The 7,164-nt window shown below is 38.7% G+C and overlaps 1 long non-coding RNA gene across 1 annotated transcript; it reads right to left on the bottom strand.

Annotated features, from left to right (window-relative positions):
- Nucleotides 1-4,950: 4,950 nt before the first annotated feature.
- Nucleotides 4,951-6,831, bottom strand: LOC144020740 (uncharacterized). Its single transcript, XR_013283957.1, has 3 exons — nt 6,343-6,831; nt 5,396-5,639; nt 4,951-5,295 (listed from the first exon to the last, which is right to left on the bottom strand). It is a non-coding gene; the product is annotated as an uncharacterized LOC144020740 (long non-coding RNA).
- Between the last annotated feature and the right edge of the window lie 333 nt (nt 6,832-7,164).

The raw sequence follows: 7,164 nt of genomic DNA, 5'->3' as shown, positions 1-7,164 counted from the left end.
CCAGCCAGGAGACTTAATCCTGCCTGGATAATCCCCGGCGCCTGCTTTTGGTGAGATGTTTTCAGAACACCACCTGAAAGAGACTTCCAGGAAGCATCCTAACAAGATGCCCGAGCCACTTCGTCGGTCTGCTGTCGACGGCTCACAACGTACCGAGTTGAGATCAGCGGCGGCCCATCACCACAGTATTGATGGGGCACTGCTTCCCCTTCCATCCTGACACGCTGGATGGACCAGAATTTCTTCGAGTCATTCTCCATGGCCTCACCAAACTCCACCGAGTATTTGCATTGGTGACCACCAAAGCCGAATTGCGCTTGGCCAGCCAGTACCCATCAGATGCCTTTGGTGACGCACAAGCCAAAAAAGCCCAATAGGGCTCCTTCTTCACTTTTTTCTGCCATGGAAAGGGTACTTAAAGGTTGGCATACTGTAAGACATTGGTGCTCCTTGGTTTTCACATAACAATAATAAATCCTCTTTTGCAGTCTCCTAAGGAAATCTGGAAAACAAATGCTCCTTTTACCCTATGTTCGAACATTTGATAAAGGTCAATGTAATTTAGAAAAATGAACATTTTTTCTTACTATTAAACAAAACGCTAAGTGCTCAACACCTTGAAATGAACAGAGATGAAAAAGAATGTATTAATTAGAATGTGCATAAATTCCCTTTTGCTGTGAATTAAAATTAATGTATGTTAAAAATGTCATTATTAATTTAAGCTGTTCAAATCTGTTTTTGATTCCCAGTTGCTTTTTATCTCTGTGATGTTCTGTGTTGAACAGGATGCATGTGCAATATGGATGACTTTGACCTATTTCAGATAAGCACAGAGGAGGTTAAAACAAATAAAGTGGGCACTTTTTGTTAACTCAGCGCCTTTGCTGTGCTCGGTGCCTGATTGGGAATGATCGTTTAAACATCTTTCAAACTGCTTTTTCCACCACTATTCAGTGATACCAAAGACAGCTTTTGTCTCCCATTTTTCTCATAAATGTTCGCCTGAAGATCATCTTCACCAATTTAAAGCAGTAACACGGCTAATTAAATTAGTCATAGAATTAGTTAAAGGATCCCCAAAATCGACACTTTTTAAAGTAGCAATAGCCAAGATTAGGTTAAAATGTTCCAATGAATATCATAGTTGGCATACTGTGATAAATGAAACCATTGGACTTTATTATTATTATTATTATTTTTAATGCAGCACCTTTATATCGCCATGCTCATCCAGATACTGACAAAAAATACAAATAATGCATCAGATGTATATACTGCTTTTCATGTGTAAATATGCTACAGCACAACATTATTGTGGTTGTTTTTATTTTACAAAATTGAAATAAAATTATACAAAGTGCAGTAACAAAAACACGCATTTGGTGTAGTCATTTACCCATTACTCAACTCACTAGCTCCAATAGGCTGAAACAAGAGTGGTGGCCAACCCAATACCATGAGCACTGACAAACTCTTGTGAGCTTCACCATCCATCCATCCATTTTCTTGACCGCTTATTCCTCACAAGGGTCGCGGGGGGTGCTGGCGCCTATCTCAGCTGGCTCTGGTGAGCCTCACTAATTGGTTTATTGTGGGTCCTTGGTGTGTTGAGCCAGGATCATGTAGTGGGCATGCTCTGCGACTTATAAAACATCTGCCACCACTCCCATCATCAATTGAATCACCCAGAAGGTTACTTCGAACATCGTCTCCACATTAAAAGATTTTATATTTCCGACAGTTTTGCCACTGGAGCAGATGATTGAAAAACTAAATTGTTCACAGTTGTCCAGAAATTTGAAGATTTCATTGTAATCTTGATTACGATTGAGATTTTGAAATGATTGTTTACTATAAAACTCATGCTGTGCGTTATGTAGATTAATAAGTGGTGAGTGGCCCACTTCACATGAATTGCAGTTGTAATTTCTTCTTCTTCTTTGCCACCACAGCGCTCCTGGGGAGGAGATGGAAGATGATTTTATTAATTTCAATGAACAAACTTTTTCCTTATATCTACCTGTTCTCATTGAAATGTCCTTACACTGTTGATTCTTGAAAATGAATAACAGTAGTCATTTTAATCGAAGGCTATACACAATTCTATATTACATTACCCTTCAAAAATTAACCTTTACATTTGCAATTTGCAAACCATTTCTACTGGTGTTCACAAGCATGAAGCACCTTTTGTGACTCCTCCATCTTTGTTATGGTTTCGGGGGGAAAAAACTCAAAGTGATGGACTGAAAGCGAGAACCCCCCTTAGGAGAGTTCAGTTATACATGTCACAATGGCTGACTTGACTGTACTGTATTATTTAGTTCTGCTTGAATGCCAATGTCCAACCTGCATAATACATACTGCCTCCATCTGACTGACATCATTTAGCTAAATAGATAAATAAAAATGAAAATAGCAATGCAGGGGTCATGTGTGCTGCAGCATATTAATAACATTAGATATGGAATAATGCATACGTCTAAATGTACTGAATGATGATGAGGCTTTGGGTGCCTTGTACTGTCAAAGCTGATTTGTTGCATGGAAATAAATACGCTAACACAAATGAATCACCATATAAGTCATTAAAACTAGAACATAAGCATCACTCAGGCATAAGTACATGTTGAATTTACTAAATGAATGGCAATTTATATTTTACCCAAAGTGGTTCAGATAATGGATGGATGGATAGTTTTGTAGAATCATGCACTTGATTTAAAAAAAAAAAAAGCAAATGATGTATTTATTATATTTCATTTGTTGATTTATACCATCCAGAAGGGGCTCAGAGTAGAGCCGCTGCTCCTTTGCATTGAGGAACCAGATGAAGTTGCTTAGAATATCTCCTTGACGCCTTGCTAGTGAGGTGTTCTAGACACCAGGAAATGGTGGAGAGACGGTATCTCCTCGCTGACACTCTGCACCAATGTGTCTCAAGGGGAAGAAGGAGATTAGCCGAAAATGAAAACCCATAACCTGTCCAGTTTTTTTTTCTTTTTTTTAGGTGGAAGTCAATGAAGTTCTTGTAGTTGGTAAATGGTTGACAGCAGTTTTTGGGCGAGAGCATGTGCATGTTCACCCAAACAGATGCTTCAAATCCTGTTAAAATAAGACCGTCACTGAAGCTAATGCATTGAGCACCATCGCCTCATTGCTTTCGTCACTAGCTAAGCAGGCTTTGGTTTGTTGACACGTTGGCTGTCCAGGAAATCAAATCATTGGTCCACGAAGTTCTGGGAAAGAGATGCACAGTGGGGAGACCATCAACAGGAGCATCTTTCAAACAGTGTAAACTCCACATCCTTAAAGCCCCAGTGTGTAGCTCACGACCGCCATCTATCGGTCAAACAAGATAATGCAATGATTTTAAGCACACGAACTACGGCGTCCCAGAGAGACCCTACTTCAACAGCCTACCACCAATTTCACCGGAACAGAACGCAAACAACTTCTGGTATTCCCTCGAGTGATGACGTAAGTGAATTGCATTTGTTAGACATACTGTACAGATCCCTAATAATTGTGATTTAGTCATTTAATTTCAGAATTAATATTTTTGTCGGCATTGTTTGGAAATACTGTACGTCAGCTAATGATAATGGCTATCTATGTTCATATTTGTTAGTGCAACTAAACCATGCAACAGAGAACACACAGTTATGTTATACGTTTTATAGACATGTGGACCATCTCAAAGGGGGCGAGAGAGACGACGAGGAAGAGAACGCGGTGCCTCGTAACGTACAATTATGTCATCATGGAAAAATTATTCCATTCGAGCATGCATGTGAATGGCTCAAAACATACCTTTGCTTGGAATATGTGGTATTTAGATTACATCGTTTGCTGATATGTTTAGTATATCGTGCAAAAATAATGGTGTTAACTGAACGACACATCTGCAACTCAGACTCGTAACCCCCCCGTGTCTTCTTGCTACTAACCACTCAGAAAAGTGCTGCTTACAAAAACATTTGAAACCCTTTACTCAGATATCGATTTGTCACCATGTTGAACAATTTTACCTAATAAATATCACTAAGCAACTTAATTAGTTTTGATTGAAGATACAACAGCTTCCTTGTACTTCGATGTGCAGGAATTTACATGGCTTTCACAAATAGTCTTGCTCATGTAATAATGTACTTCATTGGCTCAGTGACTTTCAGTTCATTGTTTGGTACCTCATCTGACATACAATTGTTACCTTCTTGCAGAGACTCGTACAGGAAATGACCATGGAGGAACATGAAGATATCCAAGTCCAGCTGATAGACTGACACCAAGAAATACTTTTTGACACATCAGCACCACCATGATTTCCTGTACCTGGATCCCAGACTGCAGCACCTTGGTGGACTTGTAGCAAATAAGTGACACTTTCCCAGATCCTCGAGGACAATACAAAGGTTTTTTACCTGGCATATAATTAGTCCATGTCTGACACTTGTTGTTGTAGTTTGTATAACTTGTATATTGTTGTTGTGTGTTAATTTGTACATTTTGAATAACTAAAAAAATACTATTTCCTTTGGCGTCAACATGCAGTGTTCATTCGACACCTAACCTAACACTATTTTACATGACCAGAAATGTAAAACATCAAAAGCCTGGAGAATTATTATAAATGCTTGCAATGACAAGGAATTCTTCATTGGCCAATGAATGTAAGGTACAGTACATGAAAATGAATGAATAAAATAAAGTAAAATAAAAGTCTACATGAAATGAACATATTAACTAAAAAAAAAAAAAAAATGCTGTTAGAATATAATGAGCTACATGAATTGCAGTTGTTCCAGAATTTTACCAATACGCTGTGCATTTCAAAATATGGAAAATAGACATACAGGTTTGGGCCAAAAGTAGTGTTACAGAGCAGGTATGTGTTGTACACAGCTAAAATATCTGATTAACTCAATACCATGATGTTTTTTTTTGTGTGTGTGTGTGTGCTGACATTGCCCCCCATTAACATTGCAACATTCCTCAAACTCTCCCGAACACAGTATGATCTGTAACACTACTTTTCGCCTACTCTATGATGTTATTGGGGCAAAATTAAGGAAGGCTTGTCCATTGATTGTGTGAACAGACTGCAGTAAAAATGAAGTCACTTCAATGTTTGCTGGTTTTATTAAGTTTGACATGCTCCTTGACTGCACAAGTACATGTTATGGAGTGAGGGCATGTTCCCACCAACGATGATATCATATTCTTCAAAGGCTTGCTGAGGAAAGTGAGGGAGGAGTCACTCCATGGCTTCAGACACCTGGTCAGCAGGTCCTGTGTAAAACAAGTGGTGCTTGTACATGTGACCATTCCGTATTGCTTCACACAAAAAGTTCATGTAGTGTGCAATGCCGTCCATATGTAAATGACATACCAAGACGTCGGCTGACTTCAGTTTGTTGCAGCTCAGATATGGTAGGTGGAGATACTGGTGGTACAACACCGAAGCCTTCTGGGGTCCTCCATTCAAGTGTCCTCATTCGGGGCATTCCAATATGGCTGCTGACTCTCCCCTTGATATTTTTTTTTCTTGCAGGTCGGTGATGTATTTAAATGGTGCATGAATGCTTGTATACATCAGAATATGGTTCTGGAACCCCTCAAGTTTGGCTGTTGATCTAGTGTGACACAAACAAAAACACAATTATAAAATAAAATAGAATAATTGATGATACTACTATATGTCACCAACTTTCCAACAAAGCCCCCAAAATAGAGGTAAGATCTTTAGTTTTTGGGCCCAAAACATTGTATTAGCTAGATAAAAGTAACTTGACTGCATACTGCATAGAATATGCAAAGGCTGCTTGCTTGTCGAATTTCCGTGGAAAACGTGGCAGCCTGTAAATTCTTGTGCACCCAATTACACAATGGACCAGTACACACTTGAGTGAGAGAGTTCAGACTCTAGCAGTGCTTACGGTACAGCCAGCATTTAAGTCCAGAAAGTTATTCCCTGCCGAAAATTAATTTCGAGAACCCTATTTTCACCAACCACAACGAAAATAATTTTCAACTCCTCCACTAATACAGTATGCTTTAGATTCTCTATTGAAGTTATGGGCAAATATACCTCCGAAATCACAGTTACATTACATTACACAATAACTTGCGCATTTACTCTAAATATAACGTGCCAGCGGGAATCTTTTTTTTTTTTCAAAGCAAGTAGCTACATAACGAAATCGTTCGAGTGGTGCGGAGTTGCTAATCAACAGATACAGTGATCGTAAAACAAAGGTACGAACATCGTATTAATTAGTACGGAGTATACTTTTTCTCTCGCTCTCAAAACGTAAACACAAATGTACTCTTACTTACCGGTCAAGTAGAAAGCAGTCGAAGGCACCGGCACGTCCCAAACCTAGTCTGTTCCTCATTTCTCTCCATCTGGCAAATGCGGCTACAATATAAACTATTGTTTTGTCGCGCTGAAATAAAATACATTCCCAAAGTAAGTGTGATGCTTGATAATGCTCTCTTCGGGGACCGGAAACTCTTCTTCTTCGTGGACATGCGGTCGCCATACAAACCGGAAGTGCGTTCCAAAAACGCGTTAAGAAATGGAGCGCTGAAATTTGTCTTTGACGGCACCCGTAGCAGAAAGATGGCGGCGAAACATGGCAGACACTAGCAGGCGAGGCGCGGACATGTAAGATAATTTGCGATTTCTAGACTAACCGTTATATTTTAAAAAAGTACGTTTATGCGATACAACATATCTTTTTACATACTACTAACACAAACAATTGTTTTTTTTTTCCGAATGATTTATTATTTCACCACTAGATGCCACTGTATAATACTGAGTGTACCTTTAAAGCCGCACTTTCTCTAAGGATTAGATGCAGCCCTTGAATTAGGTAGGCTAAGCCTCTCTCATTTTTTATTTTTTTTCACAAATAGAAGCAAACAAATGCAAGGTACACTCTATCTATAGGGCTCTTATTAAACATGTGTTGATGTTGTTTTTATGATCATAAACCAAACATTATATTGTTCTTAGGAAAAAATGCTGATCAAGATATCTACCTTAAAAAAGTGAACTACACACTTACTATATTTTATTACTAAAGTACAACAAAGTACAACAACCTATCAGTGCTTCTGAATATTTTTTTCAGTTTTACACCCTAACTAAAA

The sequence above is a fragment of the Festucalex cinctus genome, chromosome 6, assembly GCF_051991245.1.
Source record: "Festucalex cinctus isolate MCC-2025b chromosome 6, RoL_Fcin_1.0, whole genome shotgun sequence".
NCBI lineage: Eukaryota > Metazoa > Chordata > Actinopteri > Syngnathiformes > Syngnathidae > Festucalex > Festucalex cinctus.
This window is presented reverse-complemented; position numbering and strand designations above follow the sequence as displayed.